Consider the following 22,798-nt stretch of genomic DNA (forward strand, 5'->3'; position numbering starts at 1 on the left):
TTCCCAGCCGGCTCTTGCACCGGTTCCTGCACCGGCATCCCAGCCGGCTCTTCCACCGGCTCCACAGCCGGTTCCCTCCCCCGCTCTCCTACCAGCTCTCTCGCCGGCTCCGCAGCTGGCGTTCTTGTAGCTGCGGCTCTCGCAGCTTTCGCCGCTCCCGGCGCTGCTGCAGCTTTCCCTGCCCAAGGCAGAGAAACCCTGTGCATGCCCGCTTATGACCTTGGGCTCCGTCATCTCCTGCAGCCTCCTGGCGCTGCTGCAGGGGCCGCACTTTATTCTGGGTGGCGTCTCTCGCTGACATCTCCCGCTCTCAGTTGGATGTGAGCACGGCTAACAAAACGCACGGGTGATTTCCCGGCGTGCGCTCCTCTGCTGTCCTTGGCTCCTGCAAGGGGTAAGTACGTGCTTCCCTTTTCATTGGTTTTGGGCCGGGGTTTTCCTATAGCCCCGGTGTCCCTGGGACATACACGCTTTATAATTTTGAATAACAATTTATTCCTATCTTCCCCACTCCAAAATCTAAGGGACTATATACAAGCTAGCTACAGGACCATTGGTGCAGCTAGTGCATTGAACTCCTACTATATAAACACAATAGAAGTTGCATATGCAACTCCTACAGAATTAAAGTCTTTAAGAAAAAGATGACTGAAGAAAGTGATTCCTCCACTTTCTGTTGCTGTAATTAAATGCTTAAAACCTAAAGATAGCAATGACATCAGCTATAACCTCAGACACAGAAAAATTATGAAACTAATAAATAATTCAGCATTTCCTCAGAAGAGGAATTCAAATGACCTTCTAGAAAAGAAGCCAACACTGTATATATTAAATAAGAACCCTGAAAGGAAAGTGGGGACCAAACCAAAACCCCAGATCCAAACTTTCAGATATGGATTTAAATTTAGCTGCTTAGACGCCGCTTCCCTGAAGAAGTTATGTTGTGAATGTTAAGTGGCAGTGCAGAGACTGGTAATGCTGATTCAGCTCTCTTAAAAGGTGACTGACAAAGGAAAATTAATTGGAGTATGAGCCTATCCCATAATTCTGTTTTTCTTCTCTTTCCCCCTCCTTATAAAAGACACAAAAATCTGAAATATGCAAAGTTTTGTTTTTTATATTAGAAAAAACAAATCTCATCTATTTTGGAAAACTCTCTGGCACCTGGGGGATAAGTAAGATTATAGCACAAGAAAGAAATGAGAGGAATGCTTTTTCTTCATAGTGGGTGAAATCCTGGCCATTTTGAAGTCATTGTAGCTTCTATCCACTGTTTAAAATTCTGTATCTTCTTTTTGATTTGTAAACACCTATTTATCATAGGTAACTGGGCATAACAGCAGGCAAAGGCCCCTTTTATTTTAGGAAGGGGAGAGCAGCAGGCTAGGGCTTCAATTTGCTGTGGACAGCTGATTTAGGGCCAGCTACATTAGAGTAAGCATTCAAGGGAAGGCCCAGATAGGGGCCACAGGGCTGCAGGTGCCTATCTGTGTGCTACCTGCCTTCCAATAGGCAAAAGTGAAGAACTCCAGGCAGGTAGCTGAGCTGCAGTCACTGCCCACCTGTGGTTGGTCATAATCAGAAGTGGTGGAGCTAAGGGGTATAAACCTTGGTTCCTAAGCCAGGGGAGCAGTCTGGCCTTAAGCCCTGCAAGGAGAAGAGCACCTACACAATGAGGGTGGGGCCTGCTTGGGCTGGAACAGGACTTTGTATGCCCTGGAATAGGAATCTTTGCAGAACTGGATGCTTGAGTGTGGCTATAGGGGTGGATGGAGACCACAACGGGTGCGGGGTGGGGTAGACTTTGCTTTGAGCCATGGAACAGTCAGGGGGCTGGTGATCTGACACAGCAAAGGAACAACTGTGTAACGGCCAGGGGCCTGGTGGGTTGGGTGAGCTGATGTGAAGACAGGGCCAGAGAGCCCAGTGAACAGAGGTATGGGCCCAAGCCCCTGAGGTTTGGGTGTTGTTATGGGGATGCTGGAGGCCATGATTACTCCCATGGAGGCATTGAGTTCTTTTTAGTGGGACCCTTAAGTCTTTAAGCTGTGACAATGGGCAGAGAAGCCTGGAGAGACTGTACCAAGAGGCAGGGCCAACCCACAATTTTTTTGGGGCCTCCTGCGAGATATAGTTTTGGGACCCCCTAACACAAAGAAGCCAGTGGCAGCAGCAGGGCTGGGGCGGGGGGAAGTGGGAAGTGAGCAGCCAGACATGAAGCTGGCAGCGGCATCAACAGCAGGGCAGGGGGGTGGCGAGTGGCTGGATGTGAAGCCAGCAGCGGTGGCAGCAGCAATGTGGAGTGTTCATGGCCGAAGTTTCCACAGGATAGGATGGGCTGGCCCTGCCAAGAGGGGATGCACCTAAAGAAGATGCTCTGGCATCTAGAAGCACCCTCCTGAAATTAATCAGAACATTTTATGTGAAAAGTGTGAAATGGGAGGTGCTGCAGAGTCTGGGGAGTGCAGCAGGCATGACCACCGGGGGGCATTAAGCTCAAGGGGGTGGGGGTTGTAGCCCTGAGCTTGGTACACTGGGAAAAATTTGGAAGAAAGGATATTTGTAAGATTTAGCACTATTGTGTCTTCAGTTAAAAGTGTGAGAAGTCCAAACTCTCTCTCATACTTGCAATTGTTTGCTGGCAAACCCACAGAAAGAACTCGGGGTAGATACGCATCTTATAGACTAAGATATATAAACAGCATAAGCTTTGGTGAACTTGAGCATCACTTCATCATGATATTCTGCCTGACTTCAGACGTAGCTAAGTACCTCTCTCATCTCATGAAAACCACAGAAAAACCAGACAACCCTGATGTTTATAAGGCAACACTATATATCTGTCAGCACTTCTTCACACTATGCTTACTGATAAGAAAATGTTTATCTTTGTAGATCACTTGATTGTGTTGACTAGTTATTTCAACAGATCATACAGTAAAAGGATTCTTTAAATTTAAACTCAGAAAACCACACCCAGTCTTGCAATCGGTCCAAGGCTGGACATTTTTTTTTCCCTGATGTTGTCTCTAACACAGTGGGCATGTCTACAGGTTGCCCTATGTCAGCATAGCGACACGCGGTCACCATACAACATGCTATGGTGACATAGCGATCACGTGAGTCTACACGTGATTGGCAGCTACTTCGTTGTAACGGCATGCTCCCATATTTTAGCATGCTATTATGGCAAAGTAACTGTGTGCCATGTGCGTGGCACAGTACAGGCAGCTACTGCACTGCGCTTTAGTACTTCCAAAAATACTAGTACTACAGCACAGTAACAACATAGCCATAAGGTGACAGTGTAGATGCTCCCAGTAAGTAGTAGCCAGAGGTCTTGTTTATACCATAATCTAAACTCCAACATGAAAGAAGAGCTCTATCATGTCTGGGAGTAGTTGAAAAGTGTTTTTGGGTTGGGCAGGTCACTTTCTCAATAGTCTTGTCTCACTGTGGCTAACTAGTTTAGTTCCATGAATATAAATAAAGCAGCCAATGTTGTAGATGGTTTTCTAACTCTAGCAGTTGTTTTCAGCAATCAGCAATGAAATTATTTTAATTAATTCGCTGATTAAATATGCTCCAAGGAAAACATAAATTGTCATCAGTCTAAAAATGGCTGCAGAAGTTCAAGAATCGTGTGCACTAGAAACTCTAAATGGTTATAATTCATTTGACTGAAACAGTATTATACTGTAATAATTTTTTGTAAAAATTCATCATGCTTTATGTTTCCTAATGAATTAGGATAAGTTTTATTGTGTAGTGGTTTTTTGAACAAAGCTGAAGGTGATAGTTTGCGATTCTCTCTGGCACAAGATTTATATTGTTTTGTCATTTTCCAGTACTAATGCTGTGCAATGTTTTCTTCAAATAATTTGTACAGGAGCATTAACTTGCTTAATAGAAACAATGAAGAGCTTATGTCCATGCCTTGACCAGAAAAGATCAAATATATTATCTTGCTTTTATATAAAGTTATTACAGGGTTCAACCCTGTTATACTAGCCAGGCTATAGTAAATATGAAACACACAAGAGTACTGGAAAGAGATTGATTTTTTAATTTCTTCTCCACAACTACAAAACATAAAGTTAGAGAGTTACAAAATATTTTTTTGTCATTACAGTGTTTAATATTTTCCGATTTTCAGTGGCCAAATATTACACGGGGAAATAATAGTTACTAGTATTGCTAGTACTTAATATTTATAAGACAAACAGTACTGTGACCGTCAGGCCTTAAATGCCCAGTCACGTGCAGCCTTGGTTCGCAGAGTTGGTGGTGTATGCCTTACTGACTCCAGTACCACCGAGTAGATGTTTACTCCTTGAGTGGTCTTCCCCGATCTCGCCTGCCATGACTTTGAATGTTTCTCAGTGGTAGGGGGACTATTCAGGGTCCTCCTGTGGCATGAGGTCTGTCCAATGGTCACTTGTGGGGCGCCGCCACCCCTACACCCCGACCTTATGCCACCTTGATGAAGCACCAGATTTTCCTGGCCACACCCTCACTCCTCGTCTTTGGTACCGGTTCTTGAAGCCGCTTCGCTCAACCTGCCCCGGGTTGTTTGCAGTCGGTGTTCTCGGTCGTGAAGCCTGAGCCCTCTAGCGTAAGATACTTCACTAGGGTCTTAAACCAAATATGTTGCCTCTACGGGCCCTCTACTGGATACCTTAACCATATCATCTCCCTTGACCCTCAACCCCTTCAAAACGGGGAAACACAAAATAGAAACACAAAATAATACTCTGTTTTATTGTGGGGAATCTGCGTGGCCCCTTTCCCAGTCCCTTATGTCAGGGTGCCGGGTGCCTCATTCCCTAAGGCCTTTCTATGAGAGGACCCCTACGCGGGGCCAAATGCCAGTGTCCTCCTGCTCGGGTCGTCTCTCCCACTTTATCCGTCTCTTCCTGGAGTACAGTCCTTCTCCACTTCTCTCCCTCCTGTGGTGTCACTATTCGGGTGCCTCATGGCCCCTTTGTGTACGCCTGGTCACTCCCTGTAATCAGGATAGCTATCCTGCCTCTTCACAGCCCTTAATGCTGCTCCTGCTGGGGCTCTCCTAAAGAGGGTGGGACTCCTCCACCTCCCCACTGGCCCTGATATTCCTGCCTGTTGCAGTGTGGGTCGCCACATCCACCTTTCTGTTCCCTCTGCCTTTGCTGGCTGCAGGGGCTGCTTCTGGCACATCTCTCTCTCTGTCGAGCTGTTCCTCACCACCACTGATAGGGTCAGTGCCTGGAGCCTCCTCTGACTCTTCAGGCTATTGCCCTTCCTTCCCAAGAGCCTCCCGAAGGACACCCTGTGGTTGTGTCCTACTTGGGTCTGCTCCTCCCCTTCCCTTGTTTCCACCGGCAGCTGGTTTTATCCCCGCCGGCTGGTGACAACATCAGCCAGCTTCAGCTGGATAAAGATGTGGCTGACGAGCCGCGTGGGTTTCTTTGTCCGTTCCAGCTGTTCCGCAGCTCGTGCTGTAGGTAAGTCATTTTTTTGCTTTAACTTTGTGTTTATTTCCTCTCTTTTCTAGGTATTCTGTTCCCAGGGACCTTTCCTTTTGGTTCGGGGTCCTTCTTCCCACTCTCTCCCAGGACAAGTACCTAGAAAAAAAACCCACCAGAAGTCAGGCACATGGTTAGATAGTCATTACACTCCTCAGCCAGACTGCTACTGCTTGCACAGACTTTCATTGTTTACTCCCACATTGGGTAGCCAACTAACACAGGAACTGAGCACAGCTACTGCCAGCATTACTGGCCATTGTGGAGCCACACAGTGGCTAGATCCATATGTGACAGAGATCATATGATAGCTTGAAAATACTCTGATCTAGAAATTACTCAGTTCAAGAGACCTATAGGAGGAGGCAGATTTCTATATAACAAAGAGACCAGTCTGTATATTACTCCAATAGGTGGTTTGTAAACTAATTCTTCAAGGAGCTACTTCAGAAAGAGCAGAGACTTGTGTGATGGTTTATATGAATAACTTTGAAGCAGATGGGACATATTTGATAGGAGGAATTTGTATGAAATAGTTTTTTTCTGAAGAAATAAAACTGAGTCTTAGGGATGGAAAAAACAAAAACAAAACATTACTGCACTAACTATCCTCTTCCATTTATAATATTCCACATATTTCACATATAAAGTTAGCAATCCAATGAAATCCACAAAATGATTATGGCAGAATTTAGATGCAATCCACAAAACTCCTGCATAGGTACTAGAGAGGACATAACTGCCTACATTTTTAGGCCATAAAATTATTTAAATATCCAGAGCACTGCTACTGCATGTGGCTGAACTTCCTGCACCCTTGGCAGAGCTGAACAGTCTTAGTGCATATCTTGCACCTAGCCTGTTTGAGATGCATAAACTGTGAATTCCTGTGATTTGTTCCCCTTCAGAAGCCAGATCTAGTAGACATACACTGAGCATGTCTAGCAGCAACTAAGTCTAGGGGGTCTGTGACTTCTAATCTCTCACATACGCCTAAACATCACAGAGAGGTGGCTAAGTCTGGGTGAGCACGAGCATCTCGGACCCACTCCTCTCTTTAACATTTCCTTTCGTCTGACTAGGCATTGCCCACTCAGCAGCTGTTATGGATCCCATTTCTAAGTGCATAACTTTCCCTGTGCATGTATATGGAACTTAGCATTGTATAATACAGCAAAAGCTGTGTTAACTGGCACTTTATTAGCTGGAAAAGTGCTAACTGGCATCTGAGGGACATGACAAAAGCAAAACCAGAAGTACCGTTACTGGGGATTTCCAGTTTCACCACGGCAAGCTGAGTTTCTTTGTCACTTTTTTGGCCCACGGCCCAGGGCAAAGCAGCCTGTGCAGGTCCCCCCACCCTGTCCCCTGGCACACTGACACCGGGGAGTGCACCAGACAGTACACATTTGATTAACCAGCATATTTGATTAACTGGCATCCGCCATTCCCAGAGGATGCTAGATAACAGAGCTTGTAGTAGTAGTTATTTACAGCTTTTGCCAAAACAGTACAATAAATGGGAAAAGTACATATAAATTATATAACAGCATTTATATAAATCATAACTTTTACTAAAAAGGATGCAATAAGATTGTTTGTTCTACCAATTTATACAAAAAATAAAACAGAAGATGATGTATAATGGTCTTGAAGAGATTAAATGGAGCACTGAATGGTAGGACAGGAAAATTCTATTTGATTTTGGCCCTTATTCTTTGTGTAAATAGCAGAAATATATCCAAGGAGTCCAGTATTTAGTTCTCTCATTAATGGAGAGATCTATGACTCTCTTATTTCTTCAACAAACATACAAGGGTCCACAGGCAGGCAACACAGATGATAAAGAGCTTGGAAGGTAAGTCATATGAGGAGAGGCTGAAGGAGCTAGGCATGTTCAGCTTGTGGAAAAGGCACTTAAAGAGACCTAATAGCAGTCTTCAAATACTTGAAGGGCTGCCATAAAGAAGGAAAGACCAAAACAACATTTTTTTAGCAGTTGTAGATATATGTATTCTAAATCCAATAACCAACAGTCATTACTTATGTGCACACAGCAATCTGGAATAAGCACATTGAAAATGAAAGTGTTGGAGCAAAACAAGCTTTGGATGGAGTTTTATCCTTCTACAATAAGACAGGCAAAAGAGTGGTTCTGGAAGCACTAAGGGTGTATAGATCCAAAATAGATTCCATTTTAATTGTACAGAGCAGAACTCTGGGGTGTTGACCCTGTGATCCACCCAAAAATTGAAGAGATTTCTAATTACTTTAAGGTAGCTTTCATCTTTACCTAATTCTATGATGGCTATTTAATGCCTAGTTCTGGTTCATCTGTTCACATTTTAAGTATGTTATTGAGAGGACTGTAGGAACAGTCAAGTAAGAACAGTCCATTTGGTTCCTGCCATGCACAATGGTGATTGCTGTGTGCACATAAGTAATGACTGTTGGTTATTGGATTTGGAATACAGATATCTACAACTGCTAAAAAAATGTTTTTCTGTGTTTTATCTGACGGAATAACACAAGTGCTTTTGTTTTAACCTCCCCTACATTCTAAATATTTCTCTCAGTCTCTTGTTGCTGGTAGTTGTTCTGGAATAAAAGAATTTTGAATGTAGACCTTGAAAAAAGGCACCTTCTTCCAGAAGCAAGAGAATGTGACTGTAAATCTGCAATATAGAGTTAATTTTCATTTAATTTAATTTATAATGCTCTATTGATCAGTTATTACATTTCTGAAAAACACAGTATGAAACATTTCCTATTAAGCATTAGCAGTTGGATAGTAAAACCATCTAAAAAAGATCAAAGGAAATGTAAATTTATACACACAAATATATCCACTGTTCCCTTGTCCTTAGGGGTTGGGTTGGTGGGTTCAGAGCTGAAACTAGGTCAACGGGATACATACTTTACCACCTCCAAATGAGAATTATTGCTTTAGACCCATAAAATGTGCTAACATATCCCTCCTTGAACTGGGTGGTTGAACTAAATGACCTCTTGAGGTCCCTTCCAGCCCTATTTTTCTATGATTCCCACAACAGAATTCATTTCTACTTTGAGGCAGATTATAATACCGTCATACCATTCTGTTAATCTTATTTCATCTTGTTCTGTGTAATAACAGATATTTTATCTAGGAATAGATAAAAACAGATATTTTATTCCTAGACATTCACATACTATTTACGCCTTCAGTTAATTTCTGTACCTATAGCTATTGCATTGAGTTTGTTACATTATGAAAACAAATAGTAAACTTCTCAGTTCTCGGGCTTTGAGACTTTTCCTTCTCAGCACTAGTATTAGCCTAGGCCTGATAAACTGGGAGCTGTCTCCCATATGCTTTGGAATAAAAGCTAAATCTTCACTCACTTGATTAGGTTGGAGGGCCATATTCTGTTGGTCTTAAAATTGAATTACTCTGGTCTTACAGTCATGTAATTCAAATAAAATTAGAAACTGCTTCAAAACCTTTTTTCTTTGATCTAAGGGCATTACCAATTATACAAGAAAACATTTTTTTCTGGTTACCTGAGTACACAAGTCTAACTTCCTTCTCGACCTTGCATTGTACCTTCTCACCTGTGCAAACAAAAAGTCATACAAATTTCTTCACTAGACTACTTATGGAATAAACTTACAAAATGCAACTGTCTTTTTTTTAAGTTATTAATGAACTAGATAAAATCCTGAACACATGTTTCTGGTATGTTAATTGTACTGGAGAATGATAGATCACTTTCAGGCAGTGTATGAAACTAAAATAAGAGTCAACATAAACTAAGCTAATATAGAAGATCAACACAAAGAAGTCACCAGCTAAACACATTTTGTAAAATTAGCTGAAAACAAATTGGCAATACATTTGTTAAGTTTACTCAAACTTGGTTCAATTTCTTGTTTGTCTTAGCAAAGTGGAACATACTGAAAGTAAGTGTCAGCAATGTTTCCCCTTGTACTGTTATTGTAAATGGTTTAAATATTACTATCCAGAGAACCAAATACCTTTCAAAACCACAAGAAAAATACTTTTGAGATTTGCTCCCATCAATGCTCAATGGCCTGTCTATTATAAAATTCAAACTACATTATCTAGAGTACCTGTCTAAATACAGCTTATGCTAGAAGTGTACTAAATCTTCAGAATCCAAGGGCATGTCTACATGCCAGCTTAAGTCACCATAGCAGTGTGGTATGTTGCTGTACGATGTGCTACCGTGACATAACAATCGTGAGAGTCTACAAGTGAGTGGCAGCTACGGCAGCTACACGTGAGCGGCAGCTTGCTATGGCAAAATAGCGGCTAAAACTAATGATATACTGCATGCATGGCACAGTATGGGCGGTTACTGCGCTGTGCATTAGTACTTCCAAAAGGAAACACTAAAGCATGGAGCAGTAACAACAATTACTATAAGGCAACATGTAGCTGCACCCCAAATAGACAACAAAATTACTTTATAGAGTATCCTGCATCCTATAATACCACAGGATAGGTCTTGGCCTCTGGTGAATTTCTAGGCTTCATCTGAGGTTTCCATGGAAAAAAACAAACTGTCATTAGCTATACAGTTAATCTCTTTTTACTTTAATTAATTTCAGCACTAATGAAAGTGAAACATTAATACCTGCTCAAGGCAAACATGGTGTTAAGCGTGGCAAGATTCCCTTCATGGTTCTGCCAATATATTGACTCACAATATCCATTCAATTTGTAGCCTGACTTATCCAGAGAATAAATAAGATTTAAACATCATTCTAGCATACTTTTAATTCAATTGCATACATGACTTTCATGTACCTTTGTGTACCTAGTCTGTGTATTTAGGCCCTCATTCAGAAAAGTACATTTAAGTGCTAACTTGCATGAGGACGGATTTAAGAATTTGCTTACATGATTTTCTAGAGAATGGTTTGAGTTTATAATAATGTTTAAATTCAGGAAAGTTTTGCATTGTTGGAGATTTAAAAAATATATAGATTTAAAAACAAAAATTAGTGGTTTGTGAAATTATTTTTTAAAGTACTATTTTATATACGGAGCTCAACAGAACTGATAAAAAACACATTAATGCAACTCATTAGCCATCCAAACAAGCTGCTACACCTATTTTTAACACATTCATGCCCAAGTTGATTAGATTTGTACTTCCACTAGGGCATAACCAAAACAGGCAAGAATGACTGTACAATACTGCATAATTAAACCTGTGTTTAATACACGCTTGTTCTGACAAACTGTAGAATATTCTCACAAACTGCCCTATTCTTTCCTCATGTTAGGTTGGTATAACTACTAACAATTGTTTTGACAGGAATAATTTTTAAATACAAAACAGTAAACACCTACAAGCAATAGTATATTGTGCTAGCTTCAGAAGTTCTGAAAGAATAGGAATTATCCCAGCTCGTGGTAAGACCTCTCAAAATTTCTCTACAAGATATTTTATCCTTCCACTTATTTGCTTTCTATGGTCTAGTATTTGCCAAGTATACTTCTTTATTCCAAAGTGACCTTCCATCCAATTACTCCCTGAATAGACACCATATGAAGACTGACCTTACATTATCTTCACTTTGTTGGCAAAATTTCAATTGACAGTTATAGAAGCCAGAGTCCTATAATCTACAAATGTTGTGGTTATACAACCACCCAAATGTATTCTTATTAAACTCTTTGAAAACTGATATTAAATCATCCTAGAAGTTTCTTTCCTCTTTCTCAGATGTCTGGGGCAGAACTCTGTTTCACTTAGTAGACAATCAAAGTGCAGCTTGTGACCAACTCTGAGTTACCCGACTAAAGTGTAGAAACAAATATACAGTATACCCAGGGTGGGGGGCATGATACAACTACCTCTATTACAGGAATCAGATCACCCTCCAGAGATGCACAGAGGTCTCCCTAGTCTTATGCACCATAAGGAATAAGAAATTCATACTTACACTTCTATTGGGTAGCTCAAAATGGGATGAAAGCTGCACTTTGGTTATTCACTGGATGAAACAGAATCTGGTCCTTTCTATCCATCTCCTTGCAGCTGAAAAACATCAAATGTGAGGATGTGTCATCATCCTGCCCCCTTGACCCTCTTTTTCTCCTTTATGCTTTACTCAGTACAGAACTAGAAAGATATAACTGAAACTTTGGCTGAGTTCAGTCTATCCACTAGGAATGATTTCCTTAAGTTCTTATGGGGGTAATTGGGATGAAAGGATAGGTTCATTCTTTTCTTGTTTACTTCCAATGGACATGCCCTCTCCGTTTTATATGCCTTACTTTTTGTGAATGTAATAGATTTTCCCTATGAAGTCTATTACTATACTGCTGATTAATACCAGACAGTTTGAGCAGAACTTTTTTTTTTGGCCGGGGGGGGATGCCAATCAGCTATGCCTTGCAAGTTGCTCTAAAAAATAATAATAATAAAAAAATAGAGGAATTCCTGAATAGGGGAAAAAAACAGGGCAGCAAGTATTGTTCAGTATCCTAATTAATAACTTGGGAGGATGGAACTGAGTATACTTAGAATATCTGTGCATCACAACAAGCCAGATGAGGTAGCAGAACTGGGGTTCATACCAACCCTGATAAATTATCTGAAATACATCAAATGAAATTAATTAAAGACAAGTGCACTTAAGAAGGAAAAATGAAATGTACAAATACAAAATAGGAAATGACTGACTAAGTTGTAGTACTGCAGAAAAGGGCCTGAGGTTACATGGGATCACAAGCTGAATAGGATATAACAATGTAGCGGTGTTGACAAAAAACCTAATGGCATACTGGACTGCTTTAACAGTCATGTTGTATGCAAACCCTGAGAAGGGATTCTTTCATTTTGGTTAGCACTGGTGTGACTGCATCTGGAATATTATGTTCAGCTTTGGACATCATACTTCAAGAATGATGTGGATTAATTGTAAAGACCTCAGAGAAGATTAACAAAGTGATTAGAGACCAAATATTAGGAATAAATTTCTAACTATATAGGTGTTAAGTACTGGAACAGAGTAACTGGGGAGACTGTGGCCCCTCTATCAATGGAAGTTTAAGTGAAGCTTAGAAATTCATCTTGTATACTTTAGATTATCTTTGAGTAGGGGTTTGGATTAGATCAGTGGTTCTCAACCTTTTTTGTACCAGGACCCATTTGTAAACACTGATAGCCAGTTCCCCACCTGTGCAGACATCTGGCAGTAGAGGAGGGGTGGCAGCATTAATTGCCACAGCTTCCAGAACCACCAAATTTCCAGATTTGCAGAGAGCCCTGCAGGCCAGAAGATATAACCCCATGTGCCCGATCATGTTGGTGCATGGGGTCACTTCATGACTGGATTCAGCGTATGATGCACTAGGCAGCATGTAAGGTTGCACCTGAGGGCTGATCCCACACTGGATCAGACATACCCCACCCACAGGGTGTGGACTGTTTACTGGGCCCCACACTATTCATCAAGCCTTCAGGACCCAAAGATTGTATGCCACTAATCCAGTGTACTTTGCAAACAAAAGTAAAAATCGGGAATATTTTGGTCTTGCTGATATAAATCAAATTAAAACATATACTTTACTTGTTCATCCCTGTTACCAGCAATAGCAGAAGATAAGCTAGTTTTGGAGCCTACTTGATCAAATGCAAAGTAATTCTTGAATTAAATTAAGTTGATTAAGCACTGGAAAATAGCTACAGTATTGAGGGTCCATTAGTACTAACAGTATTCAGGTAAATTGGAGCAATCTCCTGCACTGGCCCAACTTCACATGCTGGTGCAATTCAGGACATGGTGGCCATGTCATTTGGACAGCAGGGCTCCCCGTGGGTTCAGAAACTTGGCCAGGGGGCAGCAGTGGAAGCATTATTTGCCGTGGTTGTGGGAGCAATTAATGCTATCCTTCTCCCCCACCACAAGGTTTCCAGATCAATGGGGAGCCCCACAGGTGAAATGATACTGCTCCACATAATGGATCTGGCCTGTGGGATATAAATTGAGCACCACTGGTCTAGGTCAAATCCTGTGAAAATAACGGAAATATTCTCATTGATTTCTGCGGACTTTGTATCTGGGCCTGAAAAAACATTACATTACAAGAACTGGTGTTAGCATACACTTTTACTACTAAGTTTTGAGAAAAGATAAATTTTCTTGTTTTAAAAACTCTGAAATCTCCCTAAATCAGGTACTGAATTAGCTATATAGTGAGTTATATAGCATATGGCTCGTCATATCTGCACTACGTGCATATTCCCAGAACACTCATTAAAATTCCCTAAACCCAGTCCTAACATGCACTAGAATAACACCTGGGACAGCTTTTCCTAGAGAGATCTTTGGCTATTCTTGGGAAAGAATCCAGAAGGCATGTCTCCAGGACATTTCAGGGTGAAATATTATCCAACCACTAACTGCACAAGGAAATATTTAAAGAGATATAGGGACATCCCCTCTTCAACATTTTTAATACATATTCCCCTCCTTTTGTTAAATTCTGCTTACTCATGTTGCTGTCAGTGAAAAGCGTGACTAGTATTAAGGAGATAATCATGTCACCTTTCTCCCCTACCCCATCTTCCCCATCATCCTCTTGAGTACTTGTGTATATCAGTTTCTTCCTCTATTGACATTTACCATTTTCCTTTCCTTTCTTTTTATCTTTCTAGCAGTAGTTTCCATCTTCTGTATCATTCTAGTCAAGTTCATGATGCAGTCAACTCTGAGTACTCATATTATTACCTTTTATGTACTACTTCCAGTGTTAGTTTTTCACACAACTGAATGCAGAAATTGTGTGATCCATGATTAAAGGATCAGAATGAGAATCAGGTTATTTGGGTTCTATTCCCAACCCTGTCAGCATCAAGCTGTGTGACACTGGGCACTTAGGGCTTGTCTACCTGGTGACACTCAAAGTTAATTGGAGTGTAAATTTAAATTGAAATAAATACCACCATACTCCCATATGGCTAGTCTCATTCAGAATTAAAGTGACGTTAATTCTTTTTAACTTAATTTCCTTGCAGACAAACTCTTTGATCCACTTTTTGTTACAATTTCTACAGCATTTCATGTTTACAGAGCACTTCATGAACTTACAAAGCACTTCACATTGGTGCAATCACCTGCCCCAGTTGTCTTTCCTGCCTAGTGCAGCGGGGCTGGACCCGATGTTCTTGTGAGGTCCTTTTTAGCTCCTTACAATCTATGAATCTATGACTTACTGTATTTCCTTGCATACACCATGAACCTTTTTTCTCAAAACCTAGCTTTCCAAAATTAGGGTGCATAACTTAAGCAGGAAGACTCCACCCCCACCTCCCCTCTCCTCCACGCCAAGGAGAAGCATGCCACTTTGGTTTTAAACTTCGTGTGAAGTAGGAATCAACTTCCTGGCAGCAGCAATGGCACTTTTATTCAGACAGCTGAGGGAATCATTTTACTTAATGGCCCATTCTACTTCAGTCCACTGGTGTTAATGATTATCTCCATTTTAATGGTTTCGATGTTCCACTAATCAAACAAACCAGTCTTCCTTCCTGCAGTTTTGATGTCCGCTATCTACTCTTTGTCTCTCTCCTCCTATTTTACATCCTGTTTTTACCTCTTCAAAATTGTAGGTCTGCCCATGAAGACCAATGTTCAGTAGTAGCTGAAATTTCTGCTTTTGGCAGAGCCAGAAAAAGGAAGGTGAGTGAGCTGAAGATTAGGTTTTATCCCTGATCTATGCAGTCATAACTCAGAAAAAACATTTTCTATTCATTCTCTCTCTCCCCCCCGCCCATCTCCCCCCCAAAAGGTACATATCATATTTGCAGGTATGTGGTATGCAAGAAAATACTGGATATTGACGGAAAGAAATATGTACAAGTAAATCAAGTTTTCAAATCTTCACCCATGTTTCTTCCGTGTATGCTGGCATGTAACTTTTCTGTTTACCAAGGTCATATTTAAAATGAACCCATTCCATTGACAACTTGTCCATGCACATGAGTTTGTCTTTTTAAGCATAAGCAAAGTCAAAGTTCAGGAGTCAGAGACCGAATTACCAAAGCACTGACTGGCTTTCCTGCATGCATATCAGCCTCTAGCTTCTTTACTATTCATTCCATCCAGGAAGAGCACAGACCAACTGCAGATGCTTCCACAGGCTGACGAAGGGTATTTGTACCCAAAAGCTTGTAAAAAAGAATTTTTCCAACTATCTGAGTTGGTTTACTAAAACTATATCAGATTTACCCAAAGAATCTTGTCTGCTTATGTCCTTAGGCCAACATAGCTACAACCTATACCCACAAACCAAGCAGAGTGCATGAGAGCCAGGGCCCAGAGGCGATGCCAAGGAGGGTCAGAAGTCAAAACCAGGGAGCACAGCATCTAGAGAAACTTTATTTATTTACTTATTATGAAAGTATCATACGGCTTGTTTTTAAAATCTTTGCACATTTTCTTCACCCGTTTACAACCTCCTCCCCTATTACTCCCATTTCCCTATAACCCCTTCCCCACCTTGTTCCTCTTACCCTAACCTCAAAACTATATTACAAAAATGAGTAGGCTGGTAAATCTGTTTTAGCCATGACCAGATTCTGTTTCGCAGTGTACCTCCTCTGGTATGCCCCTACTTGCTGCCCCCTCAGCCCACTCTGATATCCTGCCTCCTCCCACAGTGCTACAAGGACTTTGGTGATTACATTGACAATAAATAACTGATTTAAAGGCTTAAAATACACAGTAAAATATCAGCCTAAGCCCTTAAAATAGTATTCCTTATCAAATTAAAGACACTGAAGTAGAAAAACACATTTCCCAGTGGACATTCTAAAAGTTAACATTTTAAACACTATGCTTTTTGTTTTTCCATTTAAAAGTCTGTAAAACCCATTCCTTTCCCTTCATCCATTAAAATTTAGTCCCAATGTCATCTGCAAATAAAAGTACCCTGTCCTTTTTCTTGCATTTCCCCCCTCTGCTTTCTTCTATCTGAGCTCTTTTTGATCCTTGGTGCTATAAAATCTCAGTTCAATAAACTGCAATAAAATATCCCTTCTTATATATCTGCATCACTACTTATGTGTGAGCTATCCTCCTCCTACCTTAAGCAAATGCCCATTTCCTCCTCAAAATGTTTGATTCCTTTATCTAAAAATGCCTCCACTACTTTACTGCTCTGCTTCTCCAATATCTCTGTCACAAGTTCAGGGGTAGAGACCAATGGTATCTCTGATAGTGGGGAGAATCCAGCTCTTCCCATCATCTGCCTTCCCTGCCCCTTTTTCTGCTCATCTTGGGCTTCTTCCCCTTCTTTCACTCATTTTCTCTTTCCTGTCTGTTTTACTCTTTCTTCCTCATTCTCCTTCAACTCCCCACTCTCTTCATCTCCTGCTCCTATGCTTGCTCACCCTCCTTCTTGGTTTCACTTCCCGCTTTGTCTTCCACTCCACTTATATCTTCTGTGTCTGTCTCTTGCTCCAGTTATTCTACCCCTTGAGCTACCAATATGTTAGCCTCAAAGCTAGGTCCCTCTCCCTCAGGAGTCCCTTCCACCACCACCTCCGTCTCTTCTTCCTCTCTTTCCTTCATTCCTCTTATTTCATTTGCCAAGGATTTGGGGCACATCCAAAACATGTGCCCATCTTCCCCATACAAATTACACTTCCTTTTACCTTGGAACTCCCCCCCCCCCGGCCACATGCCCCTTCTTCCCACACTTACAACAGGTGATGTGAAGGCAGTGGAGTACCAAGTGGCTTGCCTCCCCCCGTTTGCTAGACACTTTAGGTTGCCCAAAGTAAATCACATATCTGTGATGGACACACAGTGTGATTACTGGGAGCAAATGCTGGACCTCTCCTGTATTCACTAGGTCTACTTTCAGTAACACTATCACCCTCCATTCTCCTGGCTATATGCCAAAAATGTCCTGCACTTCCACATCCAGAAAACCCACCTTCTCACAATACAGTTTTAACCATATTTCCACGTTTTCCAGCTGAACTAGATCAGAGAACACTCTGACTATGACCACCCATTCTCTTGCCTTCTCCAAAACCACAAACTTTATCCAGTTTAATTCCTGTCTGTTTTATTCCTCTTGGTACCTTCCCCAAAATTGTTCATACATCCTGGTAATTGTTAAAACTCAACTCCCAAATCCTGCTATTTTGAAGTGTTATCAAACTATTCTGGTTCCTGAGCTGCACTTTCAGGAAATCAAGTACAATGTTATAGCAAAACTCATACCAGGTCATCTGCAGTCTCTCAGTTTCCTGTGCTGCATCCAGGATTGTTTGTACCAAAAGCCATAGCCTGTTACGCCCTGCCATCTGCTGTCCTCCTCCCATGGTCCATCCCCTGTAAGAAGAAAAAAACTGCTGTCCTGCCCATTGTGTTCCATCCGCCAATTACCATGAGTTGCTCATCTCCTTCCATCCTCCAGTTGCCACCATCTGTCAATCCACTGCCGCTCCTTGTCCTCAGTCCACCATAATCTTCTTACACTCTCAATTCACAGTCTGCCATTTATTATCCAGCCCAGAGTTATCCACTGCTATATCTCATCTTCCATCTGTAAATGTCACATTCATTTCCATGTGCAAAGCCACTGGATCTGGTCCCCCTGCCTGAAGGGAGGCACATTCAGATGACCAGGATGCTGATGCTGCTGTTTTCTCCTTTGGCACCCTTGCCACAGTCGCTCAGGATCCCAGCCAACAAGAGGCCAAGCAACAATCCAGAGAAGCTCACCACAGCAGACCTCTGAACAAAACTATTGTCTAACGTGAAGTCCTGCTGCCACAGGTGGAAGCTGCCTAGCTGCCAGTCAGGAAGCCTTAACAGTGACCAACTGGTTACTCAGTTGTAGGAGGGCTCTCAGTTACAGCCTCTGGCAGGTTTGGCCAGGTAGGCAATTAAGCCAGGCTGTGCTGCCTCTGATGCTGGAGAAGCTCTGCGTGGAAGCCAGTTTATCTCTGTGTCTCAGTTTTCCCATCTGTAAAATGGTGATTAGGATACTGACCTCCTTTGTCAAGTACTTTGAGTACCACTTGTGAAAGCTGGATACTATTATTAAGACAAGGCATAGCCAATACCTTACTGCACATCCTGGAGACCTAACCAACTGTTCTTGTATCTTCCTAGTGTTTCCCTCAGATCAGGCCCTGGATATTTTAATACTGTATGCAGGATCCCTCTGGATTTTGGATAATTTAATCCCTAAAACATTGTAATTATAAACCACTGTGACCATTGTGGTTTATGGTTTCCACAGCTGCAGACAAAATATGCAGGGTTTTAAATGCCCTAGGATGGTAAAGTTCCTGGAAGAATAGCCAAGTTTTCCTGGGCTTAACATTTCACTGCCTGGGGAAGAAACACTTCAGCTAAAGACATCTACTTTTTTATGGAGGCTGCATGGGATAGTAGAGATATGAGGATGGATTTAAGACTGTGTGGAGTATCTTAGTGCTGCATTTCTATACTTTTTACCTTTTTACCTTCTACATTTGAATTTAATGGCTTTTAGATCTATTTTTTATCCAAGCTTAGTGACCCTGCCTATTATTAAGATTGTATGATGCTATCCTTTAGAACATAGAGGAGTCTAGTAGGCAAGGGAGAAACTGGTGAGGAAAATTAAGGGAGAACAAAAGCCTGAAGTGAAACTGTGATCAGATGAAGTGCCAAGGGTCTGGCTTGGCTAAGAGACTAGGACTAGGGGAAGTGTAATAGTGGGGAAGAAACAGATCTGACAAGGAGAGAGAGTTGGGATTGGAGGAAGAAAAAATAGCTTCTTGTAGTTAAGAAAGAAAACTACCCCAGAGAATATTTTAGCCATGCTAAAATGGCATCACTACAGAGATCCTTTGTAAAGTACTTCCTTTTTGAAGAAGTAACTCAAACCAAACTTATCATAGATGGTTAGTAATTATGCATCCCTCATTTTCTGAGCTGGATGGGCCTGACTTGCAGTGCTGAGCACTGGCTTCTACATTTGAACTCAATAGGTCACTGTTTTGGAGTATATAAAGTGGTATATAATGCCAAGTTCTCTGAACAACCAGCATCTTAGATTAGGCACCCAAAATTAGTGAGTGTTTTTACCCATCTCTCTGCCTCAGCTCCTCATCTGTAAAATGAGGATAATAACAACTCCGGTATCTCACACAAGTTTTGAGAAGATAAATGTATTAATGTTTGTGAAGCTCTTGGCTGCCATTGGAATAGCTTATAAAAAAACAAAGCAGTACATCCCTGTCTCTGTATGTCAAAGCAAGCAGTGTTTTAAAGGCCTAAGTCTTGGTCCACTGACCAACCCTCTCCCTTTATCCAAGCCATGAACTGGTGCTGTTTTGCATGGGACTGTTATCTAAATTTTTACGTAAGTTGTACCCTGGGGACACTCCTAGAGATGTACTCTGTTCAAGTAGGAGAAAACTGAAATGCTTAATATAGAACAAATACATATGAAGAAGAATTGACAGGTATGTCACCAGTGCAGTCCACCACAGGCAAGGATATGGGACGTGGACCCAAGACTGAAAATTATCCTGATGGCAGTAAGACATTTGTCCACCTGTCAGGGAAAATGACACTGCCAGATTCTTGCTGAGACTCATCACGGGAGTGGGAATGGGAAGGGAAGCTGGCACCTGAAGTGAGTGGGAACTAGGGCTAATTGAGCACGGAGACCAAGACAAAGATGAATAGCCTGAAAAGTAGAGATGTGCCACTTGAGAAGCTAGAGCGCATGAGAGAGGAACTGGTGCTGTAGAAAGGTTGGGCATATTTGATCAGTGGAAGATATTCATAGAATGAGGACCCTTCTTGATAAATGGAAGCCATCTGAATTCCTGTATGTGCAAGTTAATCACAGGATAACTACAAGCCACTAGCAGCTTGTAGTTACAGCTATGAACAAAGCAAATGAAAGCCTAAAATGTATAGATTAGGTATTCCAGTAGAGACTGGGTTGTATTAACTGGACAAGAAAGCTCAGGTGTTTCTGCATGGCACTGTAGTGCATTGTCATCCCACATAAGGAGAAGTCTAAGAAAACAGAAGAAACTTCTGTGGTGCTCAACCTTTTCCCCCTGCAGCCTGGATGGGCAGCACCTAGTTTGACTGTGGGTCAGGTCTGGCCAGTAGTCCTGATCCAGTGCCCAAGGCAGGCATGGCAGGCACCATTCAGCTACGTGGAGGAGATGGAAGGGGCAGGTTGGCTCCAACTCACCCCTGCAGGAGAAAGAAGCTTGATTTGGCCCCACTGGGGGAGGAAGTATGGCCCAGCCTTAGCCTAGCACTAAGGGAGGGGCCCTGACTAGGCCCAAACCCAGCCCGGGTGGAAGTAAGCATGCCTTGCCCCAACCTGGCCCCGGGGGTGTGTGTGGCCCAGCTCAACCTAGAAGCAGGGGGAGGGGGTGTTGAATACCGGGGTACACCTGGGCTCTGACCAGGCATGCGAGGCTTGGGTTTGGGGAATTTGGCAGGGGGCAGGGTGGCCATCTCTCTCTTGCTGCCAAATTTCTGGACCTATGGGGAGTCCCATGGGCCAGATAAGATGGCTCTGTAGGCCATATTTGGCATGCAGGCCAGTGGTTAGGACTCCTGGTTCATAATGCTGATACTTGCAGCCCTGTTTTAGAAAAATTCAGATGAAAAAGCAAGGAGATCACAGGTTTGAAAATGCATTGGCTAACATTTAACCTCTATAATCATTGGTACTTTTTTTTCCCCTTACATGTGGTTAAAGTTCTTGTTAATTTCACTAGTGATTTCAAAATAAGAGCAATTGCATAGCATTTAGACTGATGTAGAAGCACGAGAGAAGAATACGAGATTTAAATTTAAAAGAAGCATACTTATGTAGATACACAGTAAACACAATTATGTTGGACATAAAAGCAAGAGGATTCAGGCACTGGTCCTGCTTTCCATCTTTTGTCTACAAAGAGCACCTGGAGCTCTCAAGAGAACTTTTCTTTAGGACCCTAAAAACTAGAGACAGACACAGCATATAACCCAAGATGACTTTCCAGAAACATTGCAGCCTAAGTCAGCCAAGGCCTAGTTGCCAATAGCTATCCTGCTGGCATGAGAAGATGACAAGGGTGCTTTTTCAGTCTCTGAAGCAACCCAAGCTAGGATGGGAGACCAGCAGTACTTGTTTCCTCTGTGAACTGATGTTGACTCTTGATGGTAAAAACTTGTGGTAGGAAACCAAATGTTTTCACCACAATTGCAGAGGAAAGGGAGGTTGATATCAACGTGCTTTATGAGCAGAGCTGAAACTCTGGGTTAAAAGGAACTGCCGTATGGTTCTGGAGAGGACACGGATGAAATAATCTTCTTTCCCCTTTTTCTTTTCTGTTGCTGATTAGTAGTGAGCTGGATGCTTCCACTGACGAGAAATATAACACCAGCACCACAGGCTTCCAGTGGCAATTGTGAAAGACAGTTGCCTGGCATCTCCCATTTGGTGACACGCCAGACCAGGGCATTACCAAGAGTGGCAACTACCAGCCTGTTCCACTGCATCAAGCACTGGGGGCCACACTTCTTTTTGGCAGGTGTGCAAACTGGCCCCACCCCTCCTCAAGTACCACTCTAACCCCCAGCCTTTCCCTTGCCTAAGGGGGTGCTCTGCTTTCTGCTCCCTGCCTCATCTACTGCCCTGCTTTCTGTTCCCCGCCTGACCTGCTGCCCTGCTTTCTGCTGCTCTGCTTTCTCCTCCATATAGTGCTCTGCTCCCTGCTAATCTGCCGCTGGGTTCCCTGTCCCCTCCGGGGTCTGCTGCACGCACAGGCTGCCCATGCCCCCGGCGGCTGGCAGTATGCTGCAGGTTGGCCGCTCCCCATTATAAACTAGGGAGCAGATTTGGCTTGCGTTTCCAAGAGCAGGTGAAGGGGGAGCCAAGGGCGGGAGGAGAAAGCAACCTCTTACAGCATTCTCCTGCCCACGAGCAGCGGTCCCACTTGCCCCTCGCAAAGCCCGTCCTACTGCCCCCTCCTTTCCCCTTCCCCCGCTCTGCTGCGCGCACCGCGACCCGGAGACCCCCGCCGCCCCGTCCCCTGTAAAAACCCCGGGGGGCGGGGCGGGGCCGGGCCCTAAGCCATTATGCCTGCCTCTAGGGAGCAGCCCTGCTCTGCGTCACGTGACGACTTGTCCCTCAGCCAATCACAGAGGCAACCCAGTGCCGTAGCAGATCTCAAAGCCCAAGGCCCGCCCACTGCTTGTACTTGGCAAGGGCGGGGCTCCGCTTCCTTCGTCACCGCCCCTTTGTC

At 42.7% G+C, this 22,798-nt stretch overlaps 1 long non-coding RNA gene across 1 annotated transcript; it reads right to left on the bottom strand.

The window, feature by feature from the left end:
* Positions 1-4,080: 4,080 nt before the first annotated feature.
* Positions 4,081-18,181, bottom strand: LOC102371720. The gene is made up of 4 exons (XR_323285.2): positions 17,760-18,181; positions 11,463-11,557; positions 9,048-9,098; positions 4,081-5,603 (listed from the first exon to the last, which is right to left on the bottom strand). It is a non-coding gene; the product is annotated as an uncharacterized LOC102371720 (long non-coding RNA).
* Between the last annotated feature and the right edge of the window lie 4,617 nt (positions 18,182-22,798).

This window comes from Alligator sinensis, unplaced genomic scaffold (assembly GCF_000455745.1).
Source record: "Alligator sinensis unplaced genomic scaffold, ASM45574v1 scaffold169_1, whole genome shotgun sequence".
NCBI lineage: Eukaryota > Metazoa > Chordata > Crocodylia > Alligatoridae > Alligator > Alligator sinensis.